The sequence below is a fragment of the Macrotis lagotis genome, chromosome 2 (genome assembly GCF_037893015.1).
Source record: "Macrotis lagotis isolate mMagLag1 chromosome 2, bilby.v1.9.chrom.fasta, whole genome shotgun sequence".
NCBI classification, from domain to species: domain Eukaryota; kingdom Metazoa; phylum Chordata; class Mammalia; order Peramelemorphia; family Peramelidae; genus Macrotis; species Macrotis lagotis.
Window position 1 is genome coordinate 293,548,596 of NC_133659.1, and position 19,656 is coordinate 293,568,251.

A 19,656-nucleotide genomic window follows, 5' to 3' on the forward strand; every position below is an offset into this window, starting at 1 on the left:
TTCTTCTTTTGTGAGTAGCTGGTTTTCTTTTCATTTTCAATATTGTTTTAACCACGACTTTAGCAGGAGTTCTTTGTAAAGTCATACTTAATATCACTTGTTCTTTGCTCAGAAATTGTAAATATTTGTTCTTTGAATATGGCATCCTTGTTTCTGAACATCACTTCCCAACTATACTACACTCACGCCTTCTCCCAATGCCAACTTTCCTATAGATGTTCAAATTGAGAATTTCCTTGTGTTCAGTTTCTTTTTAATTCTCAGAATTAGAACCCTGATTCCCAATGAACAAGATACCCTAATTTTCATAGTAGTCATCTACTATCCAACAGTTGTCATTCTAAAATTAGAAATGCCTTTGGAATTTTGGTAGAATTTCAACTAAATTGTGATTGGATTCCTGTCCTTGAAGACATTTTGAGAAGAAAATGAGTATGGAGAGGACTGACGAAAATTCTTCTGTCTCCTGCTATAATGGTCTCCAAACCAATGTGCTTCAGGTTTCTCCTTTAGTCTATTTTCTATAAGCTACCAAAATTCTCCTTCTAAAGCATAAGTCTGATCATATCATTCTTCTCCTCAATAAACACCAATGTTTCCCTGTTACCTGTGGGGTTCAAAAACGAACTCCTCTGTTTTCCATTTAAAGCCATTAAAAACCTGACCCCAGCCTACCTTTCTCTCTTTTTCTATTTTTCTATTTGAGGCAATGAAGTTAAGTGATTTACCCAAGGTCACACAGCTAGGCAATTATTAAGTGTCTGAGGCTGGATTTGAACTCAGGTCCTCCTGACTCCAGGGCTGGTGCTGTATCCACTACACCACCTAGCTGCCCCCAGCTTACCTTTCTACCCTTGTTCTACATTTCCCTTCAAATCTTTGCTTCAGACTGTTGTTATTCCTCTCTAAAACCCCCCATCTTGCATCTTTATGACTGTGGACAGCCTGCCTAAAAACTGTTTCCTCTTCTCCTCTTAGACCCTATGGTTTCTTTCAAACTTTACTCAAATACTATATTCCACATTAGGTTTTTCTTGGCCCAGCTTATAGGGCTTTCTCTCTCTCTCCCCAAACTGCCTTATTTTGTCTACATTCTGCATTTGTCTATTCAATAGACACATATATGTACTCGACCCATCTCTTATACACTGCAAGCATCATGAAGGCAGGGACCATTTCATTGTTATTTTTATCCCAAATACCTAGATCAGCATCTGTTATTTAACAGGTACTTGACAAATACTTGCTGTTTCATTCAGGTAGCTAGGTGACACTAGGGAAGAATAACTGCCTTGGAGTCAGAAATACTTAAGTTCAAATGCAAGTAGCTGTGGGCAGCTAGGCAGCGAAGTGCATAGAGCACTGACTCTGGAGTCAGGAGGACCTGATTTCAAATTCAGACTCAGACACTTAGTAGCTGAGTGACCTTGGGCAAATCACTTAACCTCATTACCTTGCAAAAAAAAACCCACTTAGTAGCTGAGTGATAAACAAGCAAATCACTCACCTTCCTTGGCTTCAGGAACTCTGTTAAATGGGAGAAATAATGGTACCCACCTCAAAGGGTTGTTATGAAGGTCTAATGAGGTTATACACATATATACATGTACATGTGATAAGTACATATGATATATATGTAGTGCATTGTAAACCTTAAAAATGTAAAAATTCTAAGTGTATCCTGCAACATGTGATTCTCACAAATAATATTTATTGTTGTCCTCATGTCTTCTTAAGAAATCAAGTTAAGCATTTTTTTATTATTTTTATGTAATTTATTTATTTTCATCCATTTGTACATGCACATTTCCAAGCAACAAAATCCCCCCCCCTTCCTTCCCACCCCTCTCCCCTCAGTAGAGAACAGTCAGGTTAGCATTTTGCATACATATTTTGTTAAACATATTGACAAATTAGTCATTTTTGGCATGAGGAATTAGGATGAAGGGAAAGAGATACATAAATTTTTTTTAATAAAGTGTTCATCAGATTCAGTAGGGGTGTTTTTTTTTTTCTGTGAGCTTTGTTTTGTTTTTCTTCCTGTGGTTGGGGATAATAAAGATCATTACCAGTCTAATACAGTTGTCATAGCTCTCTGGACTGTTGAGAGGAGCGGCTTCCATCAAGGTTGTTCATCTCATAATGTTGTTGATTTTTATTCAAGGCAATGGGATTAAGTGATTGACCCAAGGTATATTCTTGCCTCTATTCCCTTCACTCAGCATCAGATCCTATACATCATCTAAAAGATGGCATTTTCCTATAAGACCTTAGCAGATGTGACTCTAGAGCCCAACCATTTATGGTTTTATATAGAACAATAATATTCCATAGTATACATGTACCATAACTTGTCGTCATTCCCTAATTGATGGGCACCCCCTCAATTTCCAATTCTTTGCCACTACATTAAGAGCTCTTATGAATATTTTGGAAATGTAGAACTTTTTCCCATTTTTTTACAATTTCTTCTGGATATAGTTCTTGAATTGGAATTGCTGGGTCAAAGGGTATGAACATTTTTATTGCTCTTTGGGCATAGTTCCATATTGCTCTCCAGAAAAGTTGGATCCATTCACAACTCTACCAGCAATGCATCAATATCCCAATCCCCCCACAACCTCTCCATCATTGATCATGTTCCCTTTTTTCTCATCTGGGCTAATCTAATAGGTTTGAGATGATACCCCATTGCTGTTTAAATTTGCATTTCTCTAATCAATAGTGATTTGGAGCATTTTTTCATATGATTATATAGAGCTTTAATTTCTTCATTTGAAAACTGTCTATTCATATCCTTTGACCATTTATCAATTAGGGAATGACTTGTGAACTTATAAATTTGATGCAATTCTCTATATAGTTTAGAAATGAGACTTTTATCAGAACTCCTGGTTGTGAAGATTGTTTATCAGCTTTCTGCTTTTTTCTAATTTTGGCAGCATTGATTTTATTAGTTCAGAAACTTTTTAATATAGTCAAAATAATTTATTTTGCAGTTTATAATGTACTCTAATTCTGGTTTGGTCATAAATTTATCCCTTTTCCATAGATCAGACAGATACTTTTTTGGTCTATTAATTTATCTATGGTATTACTCTTTATGTCTAAATCCTGTACACATTTTGACCTTATTTTGGTACAGGGTGTGGGATGTGGATTTATGCCTAGTTTTTGCCATACTGTTTTCCTTTTTTCCCAACAATTTTTGTCAAATAGTGGGTTCTTATCTCAGTGTTAAGCATTTCTAAATAGATATAATCAAAATTGAATAAAAATCATTGATAACAAAAGTATAAAAGGGAAAATGAATAGAGATACCTTCATATACTTGTTGGACTTGTCGTTTGTATGATGGAAAGTAAAGAATTTAAGTGGACCTTGGGATAAATGGTAGAGAGAAAATTAGAGAAAAGATTGATGCAAAGTAGAAAAGATGATGACTAGGAAACCACAAAAATGAAGAAAGAAGCTAAGATATAGTAAGAATGAAAGGGTTCATGTTATAGACTGAAAGGAAATGAATACCCTTAGACCATGACTCGAGAAAAGTGAAGTCAAGTCCAAGGAACATGTACTGGGGTTATATACTAAGGGGATCAGAAATTTACATCAAACCTAAATCTCCTTGATGAATAAAGTCTCAAGAGCAGTTTTATTACTTTTTTTGAATGCTATTTTATTAATTTCGTTACTTTTTAAGTAAAACAATTAGCCTAGCCTATATGGCAAAGGTCTTAGGAAATGTAATTCCTCTTATCTGCTTTAGTGACAAGGAACTACAAGACAAATCTGACTTAAGGGAATCACCAAGTTGGGCAGCTTGTTAGGAGAATGAATGACCACACATCTCAGATCTCCTTGCTGAAGAAAGATCGGTTCCTTGAATTTATTTATCCTATTCACCTCTACTGATACCCAAACTGGTAGATGTTTAGTTATCTGACTTTTTCATGGTTCAAATACAATTCCTTGATGCTGAAAGGCTGAAAGCTGCCCCTCTCCATCATTTGTCAAAATACTCTGGAAGGTGCTACCACCATACTTTCTTCCGGTATTGAAATGTGAATGAAGGTGTGCATTGTGTAAAGATATCCAATGTTCTATGAACTTCTTTTGACTAAAGACTGGGATTGTCCTTGGCTAGTCGTCCAAATTGAAGACAGAAAAAACTTCAGGGGATAACTCAGGATAGTCCAATGGTTTAAACAAAACCAACTTGGATGCTTCCCTCTATGGGTAGTCATCCTCTCTAATGAAGAAATTCCTGCTTCTAACTTGTGATTTCTGTCTGAGGGGCTTAGAAGGGGCCTCTTGACCTACCTAATGTAGTTTACTTCCTAATCCTCTCAGCAAGATTGGGTTATGCCTTCAGAAGCACTTCCAAATAAAGGATGACCAGAGTGGGCAGGGCTTATGAATGTGATTACTCAGAGTTTACCTTCTTCTGCTTCAACTATGAGAACTGTATAATCTAATCTTACCAACTAATATCAAATGTTCTGGGCCAGGCTTAATTTAGGATGGCTGAGTCATTCCAATTTCACAATAGAATGAAATGAGAGATTCTTATATACTCTCTAAGATCAGAGAATTGAATAATCCAGGACAGCTAGAAAAGGCATTAAAATATAAATACTTATTCTGGAAAACCTGGTATTCAAAAACAGCATTATGCATTATATTAGTATAAAACAATTCACTGAATGAGAACCTCCTTGATACCTCTCCTGCATTAACACTACATTTATAACCTATAACAGAGTTTGGTGAAGCTTTGCTCTTGGTGAGTTTCCAATTTTTACAATCCCTAATTTGAAAGGCATCATAGATTTGGGAAAATATGCTTTTAAAACATTCATAGAAAGACTAGGTAGGATCATGCAAAGAAAGTCCAGGAAGGTTAGGAAGGTACAAAGAAACATTTTTATTGAGGAAAATTAAGACACAATTGCATAAGATTACACAGGGTTCTCTAAATTGTTCAAAACCTTCACATTTTAAAAAATATATAAAAGATGGAATCAAACACAGATGATGGGAATAGATTTCTAAATGATGGCATTTTCCTATAAGACCCTAGCAGATGTGACTCCTATTGCCTCCTTTGGTCCTAAAAGTCTTGCAAAGCATTTCCTTGTCATATAAATGATTTTAAGACCATTATAAGACAACTATGGCAAGGGATTCTAAAAGTTGGGCAGTATAAAAGGAGGGACTTAATGTCCGCAAGTAAGAGGAAATTTTTTAAAATTATAAACATTACAATAAATCTCAAAATATCCTGGGGATACAGAGAAAACTAAAGAAAATCTTAAAAGGATTTCAAAAGCTAAAAAGGGGAAAACAAAAGGATCAGAGAAATGATAAGACTACTGAAGTAGATTGTTTTGTGAAAAGGTTAATAGAAGTTAAAGTTGTTCAATATTTATGCTACTCTTCTTCTGTCTAAAATAATTTGTTTTGGTTTGGTGGTGCTGTTCTTCTTAGTTTTTTACTGGAAAGGGTATAATAGAAACATCTGATAGTAGGGGTTCTTACTTAAGTCAAAGAGGGAGGTAGAAAGAAGCTACCTAATGGGCCTTAATGAGTTTAAGGGACCTGGCCAAAATGAATTATATAATAGTCAATGCACTGGTTAGTATTGCAATTGAGTTATCATTATTGGTGACCTCTAAAAATAATAGAGCAATCAGGGAAGATGATGTTTGAATGGATTGGGGGGATTTTTTTTAAATAGGGGAGACTAGAGATACACTGAGTTTGACTTTGATTACTCAAATAAAAATGTAGAATTTGTTAAAGTTTCAGAAAGAATACCTGGGAAAAGAATGAGAATTTCAGAGGTGGAAGGCACCTAAGCAACTATGGAACTCATTAGGAAATGAATCCCCTCTGTGGCGTAACTGAGAAATGTTCATACAACCTCTCCTTAAAGATCAGTAATAATTAATCCATGGGACTGGCAATCCAACCAGTTCTATATCTGTTCAATTTATTAACATCTTTTGTGCATCTCCTCATTTTCTTCTCAAGCATGGTATGAGTTTCTTTTTTTTTAAAGTTTTGCTAAAATCTAGGTAAGATATGTCTACAGAATTCTATTGAATTTAATGATTTTATTTAGTAATTCTACTGAGTTTAATAATCCTGCCCAAAAAAGGAAAAGTACAAGTAGCATGAAATAGAAAGAGAAAATAAATATTCTCCCATGACTTGTTTGTGAATTCTTGATGACTCTGGATCACAGCTTCACTTTCTAAAAAATATTCACCATCTCTTTAATGATTCATTCCATAATTTTCCAAGAAAATCATCTTGAGGCAATGCTACCATTTTTCCATGACATTTCAAATATTACTAACAATGGCTTACAAACATTGATAATCACAAAGAAATGGAATGACTTTTTGCCTGCAATGAATTAGCTAACTCCATTAACTATTCCTTTTTAAAAAAAAATGATTTAGCAGACTGGTAGAAGAGGAAATGCTTCTGATAAATGTATTTCTAGATTTTAGCAGAGTCTGATAACATCTCAAAGACTACTCCTGTGCACAAAATGGAGAGATATGGAATAGATGATAACATAAATGACAATGAATAGATTAGGAAATATTCAAAAGGATGGAATCAAAGTGGATTCATTAAAGATTCAATGTCGGCTTAGAAAGATTTCTCCAGGAGAGTGTGTCAGAGATGTATTTATATTTGGTTCTTTTCTATTTAATAATTTTATCAATTACCCAGATAAAGGCAGAGATGGTATGTTTATCAAATTTGAAGATGACTCAAAGCTAGAAGGTACAGCTAAGAGGTTGTATGACACATTCAGGATTCAAAAGAGATCTTAACAGGCTTGTTTGTTGAACTAAATCTAATAAGATAAAATTCGATTAGTATAAATTGAAATTTAGTTTTATACTTGGGCTCAAAAAATTCAATTCACAAGTTCAAGATTAGATAAACATAGTTAAACTAGGGTTCATGTAATTAAAAAAAGATCTGAGATATTTAATAAACTTCAAGCTTGACAGAAGTCTGATTGAGAAAAAAATATATGGTAGCTTTCTGGGTGTTGTGTTTGAGGAAACTAGGGGCAACCAGGGTCAGCTGCCCCCTATACATTCATATTTCCACAACTGCAACTGGACCAATAATGAGGCAACAGAGAAGCTCAGAAATGGTTTGAGTTAATCTTGCCCCAAAGTAAATTGATTTGATACCCTCTGGGCAAGGAGGTTATTAGTCCAGTTTTGAACTTTGTAGGGAGAGTTCCTAAGACCTCAGGGAAGTTCCTTGCTAACTGCTTTTAATCTCCTTGCTGGTAGCTTTTTGGGTTTCTTCTTATTATCTTGTGAATTATTTTTACCTGGGGCTTATGGATCTGTTTTTATTCAAGAAATTGAATATCTTATCTTAGCCCTCAAACTCTGAGTGAGTTATTAAAGCAGACATTGAATCACAACTTAGACATTAGGCATAGTACCAGTTTGTTTTCCAGAACAATTGAACAACTTCATAGTTCTACCAACTATACTTTAGTTTTCCTTTCCTCCCAGTTCAGCATCTTTGTCAACCAGATAGATGAGGGGAGAATATCAGAAGTGTTTTAAGAAGAATTCTAAAATGTATTAATAACTTGCTGAAAAATTATTCCACATAGTATTTCTTACTTTTTCTTTTTATATTATGTTTGTTTGTTGATCATTATTAAATTTTGATAAAATATTTATTTTTTTTTAGGGTTTTATTTTGTAAGGCAAATGGGGTTAAGTGGCTTGCCTAAGGCCACACAGCTAGGTAATTATTAAGTGTCTGACCATGGATTTGAACCCAGGTACTCCTGACTCCAGGGCCAGTGCTCTATCCACTGCGCCACCTAGCCACCCCTCTGATAAAATATTTATTAAGAAAAATCTGATGGGGCGGCTAAGTGGCACAGTGGATAGAGCACTGGTCCTGGAGTCAGGAGTACCTGAGTTCAAAGCTGGCCTCAGACACTTAATAATTACCTGTGTGGCCTTGGGCAAGCCACTTAACCCCATTGCCTTGCAAAAAGAAAAAAGAAAAAAGAAAAGAGGCCTAGGATCCATAACCATGTTTTAGTTTATCTCTTTTGACATAGTCAGATCATGCATAGATACTTGTATTCATTCTTGGGTTCCACGTTATTCAAAGGATGTTTAGAGAAGCCAGAGGATGGTGAAGAACCTTAGGATCATTTGAAGGGAAAAGATTGTTTAACTAAGAGAAAAGAAGGCTAAGGGAGATATGCTGGCTATCTTCAAGTAATTAATTATACTAATATGAATAATGATCATCATCAGTAATGATCATCATTAGCATTTATATATAGTGATTTAAAGCTTGCAAAGTGCTTTATAGATGGTATTGCATCTTCTTCTCTCAACAACTTGGAAATAGATTCTATTATTATGTCCACTTTCTAGCTGAAAATTGAGACAAAGAGGAGTTGAATAACTTGTCCAGGGTCATCCTTCCTAAAATGTAAGAGGTCACATTTGAACTCAGGTCTTCCTGATTCTAAATCTATCCTCCATGCCACCTAGCTGTCCAATATCTAAAGGATCATTCTGTGAATGTGGCATTCAGTTTGTTCTACTTATTCCTAAGAAATAAAACTTGGCAGCCTTTGGTGGAGGTTCTAAGGAATCAGATTCAGCCAGATAAATCTTCCTAACGAAGACTTATCCAAAGGTAGGATGGGCTAGCTTGGAAGGTAGCGGATGCCCCTGCCTACCAGTCTGCAAACAATGGCATATACAGGCATTTAAAAATGTTCACTGACTCAGCTTGCTTTGACTTGTGGCTATGTAATAGAAGATATTCCTTTACTTGTACAGATTGAAGTAGATGGCCCTCTAAGGTTTGGACCAACTCATAGATTCTGTAGATATGCACTGTGTCCTTTATGGCCTCAATTTAGATGATTTAGGGTCTCTAATTTAATGCTTGCTCTCTCTCATTCAATTGCTTGAAAAAGAAAATAAATCCCAGTGGAAGGGATAGAAAATATTAAAGGTTTACAACTCAGGATGGATGACTGGATTTGGGGAAAAAATGGAAAGAGATGAATAAACAGAAGTCAATGTTCAGATTTTTCGGTCATGTCCAACTCTTCTGGACACCATTTGGGATTTTCTTGGCAAAGATATTGGAGATGGATTGTCATTTTCTTCTCCAACTCATTATACAAATGAGGAACCTGAGGCAAACAGGGTTAAGTGACTCGTCCAGGGGAAGTGTCTGAGGCCAGATTTCAACTCAGGAAGATGAGTCTTCTTGGTTCCAGCCCTGTGTCATCCAACTGCCCAAAACAAGGCTGAATTCCATAAAGCAATTTTAAAAGAAAGGGATTAGGAATACAGAAATTTGGAAAATGGTATTAAAAAGAAAAGGAGTTGGTTAGCTAGGTAGCGCCGTGCATAGAGCACTGGCCCTGGAGTCAGGAGGACCTGAGTTCAAATCTTGCCTCAGACACTTAATAATTACCTAGCTGTGTGGCCTTGGGCAAGCCACTTAACCCCATTGCCTTGCAAAAATCTTAAAAAAAAAGGAGTTAGAGAGTCAGTGATAAATAGGAAAAGAGGGAGATCCACATTGTGACTGAATGAGAGATTAAAAAGACAAAACAACAAAAGGGAAAAGCTAGAGGGGTCCAGTCAACCCAACAAACATTTATTAAGGGCCATCTATATTCCATCCAAGGAAATGAGCGCTGGGAATTCAGAGAAGGTCAAATAAAACCATGTAAGAAAACAACTAGTCTCTGTTTCAAGGATGTCACCTAATACTGGAAGAGTCAACTTTCAAAGTACTATGGACAAACAAAAACCAAGCATACTCTGTGTGTACATACCATTCTTCTACACACACATGCACACACACACATACATATTTGTGTTAGCCAGGTGGCACAGTGGTAGAGTGCCAGACCTGGAGAAAGGAAGATCTGAATTCAAATTTGGCCTTGATTTCTTTTTATATGACCTCGTACAAATCACTTATCCCTATTTCCCTCAGTTTCCTCATGTTAATATGAGGTGGAGAAGGGAATGTCAAACCAACTTCAGTGTCTTTGCCAAGAATATTCCAAGAGGGTCAATAGAGAGTTGGACACAACTGAAATGATTAAGCAACGAATAAATATGTGTGTCTGTACACGTGGACATGTGGACATGTTCACACACATACATGTGTGTATATATATATATTATATAATATATATATAAAATTGGAGAAATTATTTCCAAATTACTATGATATATATTACATATAAATATGTTCATATTTACATGTAAAATATATTCACCTATATATGTATGTATGTACATTTATATATAACTATACACACACACACACACAAAATCTCAGAGAAACACAGACTAGACAACTGATGCAGCTAATTGTAGTTTAATGTTACAGAGGATAGCCAAAGGGAGAGAAGAGATTTTATATCTGAACAGAATATATCAAATTCTCATATAGTTTTAATAGAGCTAGAAGGAAATATTAAGAGAGAATAGTCTGTTCAGTTAGTTCATTTTACAGATGAGAAAACTGAGACCAAATTCTCCAACATCACTGTTGGAGTCAGAACCTTGACCAGAAGCGACTCCCTCTCAGAACCCCTTCACCCTATTGCATTCCTTCTCCTAACACTCACCTAAATGATGTTCTGAGGAGTTCCCAAAGAACAAGTGAATAAGATTTATGGGAAAGAGGTCCCTTCCTTGGAAAGTTGAGAGAATGAGATGCTTCTTAATTGTGAAAAATATAGAAGAGTCTCTCAACCTCCCATCTGCAGGTATAACATCCATAACCAGAAATCCTATTAATACTGCAACTAAATCTAATTTGCATAGACAGAGTACTTGTTGGGTGCTGGGAAAATGAGAGAATACTCTTCATGATGCCTAGCAAGTCTCCTAGTTAGACAGCAATGAGACACAGAAGCAATGAGATCCAATTATGGATTACAAGTTTGCCTCAGAGGATTTGCTATTTGGAACAATACTAATTGACATGCATCTGCAATCAACAATTGACCTAAAATGATTTTATTTGCATACGTAAAATTATTAGGAATATTTAGGAAGACTATATATTTCTAATTTTTAGAGGCTGGCACACATTTAAGAATTTCTCTTTCTTTTCTCTCAACTAGAATAATAGCTGCCAATTACTTAATAATAATAATAATGAGAATAACAAAAATAATTCTACTGATCATAATGCTAAATGTCTATACTATTTGTTAAGGCACTGTACTAAGGGTTTTACAATTAGTATCTTATCTGAGCTACATATTAATGCTGGGAGGCAAATGCTACCATTTTACAGATAAGGAAACTGAGCCATAGGTGGGATTTTCTTTTCTGAATCTGGACCCTCCAACTGACTCTCCATTTTCCATCTGTATCTCGGCTTCCTTTTAATTCCAAGGAATTTGCTTTCCCCTCTTCTTTTCTACTTCTTTTTTGTTTCTTGCTTTCTCACCTTTTGAATTGTAAACTCCTGGAAGGCAGGAACTGCCTTTCTATATCACTTGCATGAGATAACAAATGGGTTTAGTAAAGGGCTGACACATAAGAAATGTTTGTTGAATTAAATTGACTTGTCTAGAGTAGTAAATATAGTTCTCTAAAGTCTTCCTGAAGCCCAAGTCAATACTCTATTTCCTGAGACATCTGTAAAATACTTCACATACTTCTTTTTTTATATTTTGAGCTTTACATCTACATATGAGAAAGGTTGTAAGTCTATTATGGACCCATCACAACTTGAGTCTTGGGCAAGTAACCATCTTTCGGAATTTCAGTTTCTCTTCTGTGGAATAAGGAAATCAGACACAATTGCCTCCATTGTCCCATATATGTTAAGTGAGATTGATATCAGATTTAATTTGGGGTTTTGTGAATCAATCTTTGAAAAAACTAATGAATTTAAACAGAGATTGAAGGATCAGAGACAATTTATAAAGCAATTGTTATTGTTCCTTTCAGAGTTGTTTAGAATACTGGGGATGAGTTCACTTATTTTGGCAGTGTACTTTCCAGGGAGGTCCACATTGATAATGAGGTTGACACAAACATTACCAGAGCTAGCTCAGTATTTAGGAGGCTCTGAAAGAAAGTGTGGGAGAGAAGAGGCATTAGCCATTGTGCTGAGGGTTATTTATGCCTGTGAACCCTGGACAGTCTACCAGGGCCATGTCAGGAAACTGAATCGCTTCCATTTAAGTTATCTTGGGAAGATTCTGAAGATCACCTGGCAGGAGAAGATCCCGGACACTGAGGTCCTTTCTTGTCTGCCAAACATTCAAAGGTTACTATAGAGAGTGCAAATACAATGGGCTGGTCATATTGTTAGAATGTTGACTTATGCTTGCCAAAAAGACTATTTCATGGAGAACTCACAGAAGGCAAGCACTCACAAGCGGGTCAGAGGCATGATACTGAGACACCCTGAAGGTCTCTCTTAAGAACTTTAGAACATCAGGTGCTTAATAATTACCTAGCCGTGTGGCCTTGGGCAAGCCACTTAACCCCATCTGCCTTGCAAAAACCTAAAAAAAAAAAAAAGAACTTTAGAACTGATTGTGCAACATGGGAGACACTGGCACAGGACCGTCCAGCATGGTGTGCCCTCATCAGTGAGGGGGGCTAAGTTCTATAAGCAAGACAGAATTGAAACATCTCATACAAACATGAACCTATGCAAGTTTAAAATCAACACCTCAGGTGTTCCCATGGACTATTTGTCTCCAACCTGTGGCAGAGCATTCTGAGCTCCAACTGATCTGATCAACCACAGTCGGAAACACCATAATTTGTCCCAACCAAAGCGATGTCATTTTGGTCTTCTCTAAGGACAGTTGGTGGTGGTATTGGTTGTCCTTCCTCCTCAAACTGGACCATGACATCAGAAAGGCAGTATAATGACTTGTAGATGAATTGGATTTAAGTGAAGAAGGGTGGCGCAATCACCAGCCTCACTCTCTCCTTCAGAGCAATCTGGTCCCAGTTACAAGTGGATGACTTGAGATTGCCCTAAATGTAATGTAATAGTTTACACTCTATAGAACGTTAAAAGTTCACAAAGCTGACTGTCAGTCGGGGAATGGCTAAACAAGTTATGGTACAGGAATACTATGGGATACTATTCTTCTATAAGAAATGATAAATGGTCAGACTCTAGAGAAGCATGGAATGATTTACAGGATCTGATACTGAGCAAAGGAAGCAAAACTAAGAGAACAACGTACACATCATCAATAACACTGTGGGCATCTAGGTGGTGCAGTGGATAGAGCACTGGCCCTGGAGTCAGGAGGACCCGAGTTCAAATCCAGATTTAGACACTTAATAATTACCTAGCTGCGTGACTTTGGGCAAGTCACTTAACCCCACTAACTCACAAAAACCAAAATCCAAAAAAACAAAAACCCCAGCATTGTGACATGATTAATCTGGACAGGAAGCAGCTCCTCTCAGCAGTTCAGATAACCATTTTAGATGGCTATGGACAATGTTATCCCCATCCAGAGGAAGAAAAAGATAACAACAACAACAAAAATCCCTTCAGAATCTGATGAACACTTTATAAAAATTATCTCTGATTTATCTTGTTCCCTTAATCCTAATTCTTCATACCAAAAATGACTCATCTGTACACATGTTTATCAAAAATATGAATGTACAATGAGGGAAGGGAGGATGGAAAGAAATTTGTAACTTAAAAATATACATGTGCATATGGATAAAACATAAAATAAATTTTAAAAAAGCTCACAAAGCAATTTACATTATTAATTCATTTCAATCCTCATAAGAATCCTATAATGTGGTACTATCCTCATTTCATAGAAAACAGATTAAGGACAGTGAAGTGACTTGCCTTAATTCACAAAGCTGTTGTTTGAGGTAGGATTTAAGTTTAGGTTTTCCTAACTTTAAGTTCAACAATCTAGTGATTAATATGTGAAAAGGGGCTCTTCTTCCTTTGGAAGACCAGCCTGCCATTGGGTGGTATGATACCCCAAAGAAGCTCTCATGACCCTATATCCTTGCTTACTACCTACTCACCCATGGGTTCTGCTATTGTTGCTGCTACTGCTGCTGCTGCTGCTAATCTCTCTCTCTTAGCTTCTGCCAAGTAAAGCAGCACATAAATAGCTTTCATAGGCTTCCAAGGTCTTGTTGCACAAAGATAAAAAGAAAACAGTCTGCCTATAAGGAGCTTATATTTATCTGAGTTTTTGATTTTTTTTTTCATTGCTTTTTAAACTTCACACCCTTTAATGAGTAAGTTGTCTAAATGCCTACACTTATTCTTCTGGTTTAGAAACTTTCAGTGGCTCATCTTAATGTACTTATTGGCTGTATGACTCTAAGTAAGTTACTTAACCTCAGAAAGCCTCAGTTTCCTCACCTGCAAAATGAGGAGAATAACAATGACCTTCTGGACTAACTGTTGTAAGAACCGATTATGGTAATATTTGTAAAGTGATTAGCTTGGTGTCTAGATACTGTAGTGTTATAGAAATGATTAGTTGTTGATATTATTTTTAACATTATGAAATGAAATAATTGTAACTTAGCATGGTAACTGGCACATTTGCTGTTGCCGCTTGTTTGTCCTCAGATCTCAAAGAGCACCATGACATCAGAGAGGTGATGCCACAACATACAAGTGAATTGGATTTAAGTGCAAAGTCACCAATCTCACTTTCTCCTCCGCAGCCATCTGTGGTCAAATATGGATCAGGACAATTGGAGAGGCTCCTGGACTGGAACATAGCAGGCACTCACTTAAGCATATTTTAGAACATATTTCTTTTCTTTCTCCAACAGTATAAATTCTTGATCTTGAAATCCATGGTGTTCTCAATCTCACTCTAATTTCCCTTTCAAACTTCCTCTGTATAACTCAAACTAATTTAATTTATGTTCAAATCATAGTTTTACATTTTGATCATGCTCTTGTATAATTACATAGAAAAAATATTATTTGTCCTATCCTCTTCTCATTTTTTCTTTTGCTTGTACTGTTTTGCCCCCAAAGTAGAAGTCCCCCCAATTGTTTCATATCTGTTTAAATTCATCACTTCCTTATGATTCACAAGTTCATAAATTTAGATCCAGAATCAATCAATCAAGTGTGGAATCTTAGAGGTTATCAATTCCAAGTCTCTTATATGACAAAAGAGAAACTGAGGCACAGAGATTTATCTTGCCCAAGGTCACAGAAATAATACACCTTGGAAAGCTTCTTAAATCCTTCCCACTCCCCCACCTGAAGATGATAAGTCCTGCTGAAATTTCTTACAGACCTTCTCTTGAACTTCTCCTTTGTAATGTATATATCCTCCAAGATAAAGGGAATTTCTTTAAATAAAATTTCTTTAAATAAAAACTCTTCCCCCCATCTTCAAAAGAAAAAAAAAAACATTGTAAATTACTTGAGATTTCTGTTTTTGCTTCTGTCTTTGTAAAGTAGGAATGCTTTGCTGTTCACCTTTTTATTCAGAAGAGAGAGCTCTGGGATTTGCTAGGCATATGAAAGAGTAATCTGTCTCTAGCTCCCAGGACCCAGCAAATAATCTCTGGATTCAAATTAGATTTAGTTGTAGTATTAATAGACTTGCAGATTATGGATTTTATGGACACAGATGGGTGGTCTGAGAGCTTCTAATTCTGACATAGTCATGTGACCCTGTGGGTTGCTCTTTTAGTTCAAGTACCCATAGAACCCATTTCTCAAAGTTTTTACTAGTATCAAAAGAAAAAAAATCAATGTAAAGCTTTTTAGTAAACCTGTCTATCTTATGTAAAAGACATCATCGAACTAAATTACTCCCCTTCACATTTCACTTTCTTAGTTATATACTATTAATCATAAAATAAAATACTTTTTAAAGAGTTTAAAAACCTTTAATTTGACACCTGAAATATTTAACTCAGTTCTGTAGTTCTGGAATATTGGGATGTCCTAACACCCTCAGAACTCCCAGAAATGGGGGAATTTGCCACGAAAAAGGATAAATATGCACCCAGGGCTTCTTTTCCCCATAGAACTGGGGCCGGGATCCTGATATTAAACATAGACAAATAGGAGAGGTTTAATTAAAAGTTGCAGAAATGTGTTCCTGTTAATTGAATCCTTACTCTAGTTACATTTTGCAAAGCCATGTTAATAAAAGCTCCAGTTCAAAGTGGATGGGTTAGGGGAATTGCGATAGCAATTTCTTGCCTTACCTGAAGCATCAGGATAATCTGCTCAGTAAAATAAAGAAGCCAATTAGGAGGCTTCTCATTTGCTGCTATTGATCAGGTTTATACAAACGGCGAGGATTCCCGAGCATAACAAATCAGGCGTTCGGAAACCATTAGCCAGGGTCAGGCGGGGTAAGAAAGCCAAGTACCTTTTTGCATGGTGAAAGCATTTCACCTGTAGAGGGAATGAAAGGGCTGTGTTTTTGTGCTTTTTTTTAAACTTGTGTGGTTCCTGCTTCCCTCACCGATCCCATCCCCCACTCTCTAGACCTCCCTGTCTGATATTACTCAGTATTACTGAGCTATAAATTGTCTGAGAGCTTAGAAACAATCAGGTCACCACCCAACGTGAAAGGAAAAAAAAAAGCTGCTTACTTAGCGACCGAGGAAGCATAGGAAGAAGCCCAGTGGGGCTGCGGTGGGCACAAGAGAGAGACAAACCCAGAGAGAGAAAGAGACCAGAATGAGAGGAGTGGAGGAGGCTGGGAGGGAAGCCTCCCTCGAACCACGATCACACTTTCCCTGGATCCCCAAACTTGCCACTTTCTATCTTGGAAACTCGTGATGAACCCAAGGCTCGCCTAAAGCCCAGAGCTGGGAGTGGGTGGAGCTCGCTCTCTCTCTCTCTCTCTCTCTCTCTCTCTCTCTCTCTCTCTCTCTCCTCTGCCCCACCTATGGGAGCTGGTTTCCTCTGCACCTACCGCACCCCTTACTAGCGGCAGCTCGGAAGCACCCCGCCGCACCGGCCCAGCTCGTCTGCCCTCCCCTAAGCTGGACAGTCCTGCAGCCCAGGGAGAAGGAGACGGTGCACCCCGGCTCCCCCTGCAGTTCCCAGGGGAGCCTGGGTCCGCGCTGCTTTCACCCTCCCGCCCTCCTCTTCTTGTCCTGCCTGGCTTCCCTGACAGGTAAACTTCTGTCCCCTCTTCCTTTGCCCTCTCCCCCACCCTCTCCGAAGCCCTCGAAGAGCGGAATGCCCGTGCGAACTCTTGGGGGGCAGGGGGCTGTGGCAGACTGGGCATGCTCAGTCTCAGAAGGTTTTGATGGAAAGTATTTGAAAAGAGAGAGAGAGAGAGGGAGAGCGAGCTTTGTATTAGGCTGCCTCTTTCTCCTAGGAGTGGAGCTTGCAGAACAGGTTGAGGGTCTCCCTTCTGCCTCCCCAAAGGACTTATTGGATGCCCTTGGTTGTCATTCCTAGGAGGCTCTCCTGCTCGGCCCCCCTCCCCCTCGGCGCCCCCTCCCCCCGCTATCTGCCTCCCCGGTCCCCGGTCCTCTGTAGGGATGGAGAGACACTAACACTACTGGGATGGGCAAGGCTGGCTGAAGGGAGCCACCTATTATCGGCGCTTGGCGATTGGCTGTCCGGGCCAGCGTCCCCGCGAGCCAGCCAATCAGGCGGGCGGGGCTGGGGGATGCTGCGCTGCCTGCTCCTCCTGGCTGGAGGGATTCCTGGAGAAGCTGCAGTGTGGGGATGCTCTAGCCGGTAGGCTGCCCCCAGTGTCTCTCCTCCTCCTCCCTCCTTCTGCGGCGCCAGGAGCCGGGGCACAGGCAGCGGCAACTTGCGCCCCAAGCCCTGGGCGAGCCCCCGGGCCCTGGTGCGCCGAGGCGGGGGGCTCCGACCCCGGCCGGCGGGGTGCCTGTGGCCCTGGAAGACCTCCCACACCCACACCCCCCCTTTTGTGTGGCAGCCTGTCGTGCCCAAGAGCCGGAGGCAGGGCGAGAAAGCGTGCGGATCCCCCGCTGGCCATCGGGGGGGCAGAGGGAGCCCCGAAGGAGGGAGCCCCGGGACCCGCTCCGCTTCCCAGGTAAGCAAGGCGAGGACGGTGGCGGGGCGGCTGCCGCTGCCGCTTCTGCGCCTGGCTCCGCCTGCCAGCTCGTCTCCTTCTCGGGCACACTTGGCTTTGGGGGAGCGCGCGAGGAAGCCCCGGGGAGAAAGAGCCGGGTGGCCTATTGTCAGCCCCAGAAGCAGAAAACATGTGCGGCTAAGGGGAAGCACTTTCCACAGTGCCAGGCGTTCCAAGGGCTGGAGTTGGGGCTGCCCATTCCCCATCTTCTCTCTGGCTCTCTCCCTCTCCTCCAGCCTCCCCCCACCCTGCCCCAGCCCTCCTCTCTCTTTCCTCCTCTTCCCTCTTGCTTCCTCCTTGGCTTTCCTCTTCCTCCTCTCTTTCTTCCTCCTCCCCTCCTTTCCTCCTCCTCTCTCTTTTCTTTTCCTCTTCTCTTTCGCCTTCTCTTCCTTCCTTTCCTCCTCCTCTCTCCCCTTTCTTCCTCCTCTTTCTCTCTTTTCTTCCTTCTCCCTTCCACCTCCTTTCTTTCTCTTCTCTTTCTTCCTCTTTCTCTCTTTTTTCCTCTTCTCTCCTCCTCCTCCCTCTCTCCCTCCTCTCTCTTCCTCCTTCTCTTTCTTCTTCCTCCTCTCTTTCCACCTCCTTTCTTCCTCCTTTTTCTTCCTCCTCTTTCCTTCCACCTTCTCTCTTGTCTTCCTCCTCTCTTATCTTCCTCCTCTCTTTCTACTCCTCTTTCTTCCTGCTCTCTTTCTCCCTCCTCTTTCCATCTCTTTCTCTCTTTCCTCCTCCTTCCCTCTTCTCTCTGACTACAGGATTTCATTCTCATCCAATGGAGCATTGCCTTCTATTAAAGGGAAAATGTAAAAGAAAGGAAGGAAGGAAAGAAAAAGCATGTCATTCTCCCTAGGAAAAAAATACAATAAAAAGTAGAACCTTTGCTTTAAAGAGAGGACCAACAAGGGGAGTCTACACACCATCAGACTCCTAGTCAGAGAGGAAAAACATCCCTTTGAGATCCCCCCCCCCCCCGGGCAAGTAAATCTGTCTCTCACTTGACTTGTTCAGATTGAACCCGAGTGTGGGTGGGGGGGGGGGGTAGGGAGGGAGGGGTTTTGATTGCTTAATTGCCGTTGCTTTGAAGTGCCAGCCATCTGATTTAGGCTGTTTCCAGCTGCAGATTGCCACTACACTGTCGTAGTAATGCCTCAACAACTTTCAAGGTTTGGGGAATAGTAAAAAAAAATAGAATTGACTACTTCCCTTGGGGGTTCGTGGCTGTGACCTTTCCATGGGAGGGAGAGGGGGAATTCCCACACATCAAGTTTTCTTACAATTATTCCCCTGAAATCTGGATCATCAGGAGAGTCAATCCTTCAACAGTGCAAGACTCATCTTTCTTTTGGTCAAGAATGGAGTTCTCGTACTTTCTAAGACAACAACCCTTTTGGACATGTCAACAAGAAGAAGCTTTGTGTATTGCGATTCAACCTCCAAGTCAAAGCTGATTTTTCTTAATTCCCTTCTACCTTCCTGCTATCTATTCTCCCCTCTCTCGTCCAGGTGCTTCTTCATTTTCT

At 39.3% G+C, this 19,656-nt stretch overlaps 1 protein-coding gene across 3 annotated transcripts in view; it reads left to right on the top strand.

The window, feature by feature from the left end:
- Positions 1-18,018: 18,018 nt before the first annotated feature.
- Positions 18,019-19,656, top strand: part of SYT1 (synaptotagmin 1) — a 731,190-nt gene continuing 729,552 nt past the window's right edge. For all 3 annotated transcript variants that reach the window (XM_074226490.1, XM_074226493.1, XM_074226491.1), the window contains exon 1: positions 18,019-18,103. The gene's annotated coding sequence lies outside the window, so the exon portion shown is untranslated. The remainder of the gene's footprint in view (positions 18,104-19,656) is intronic.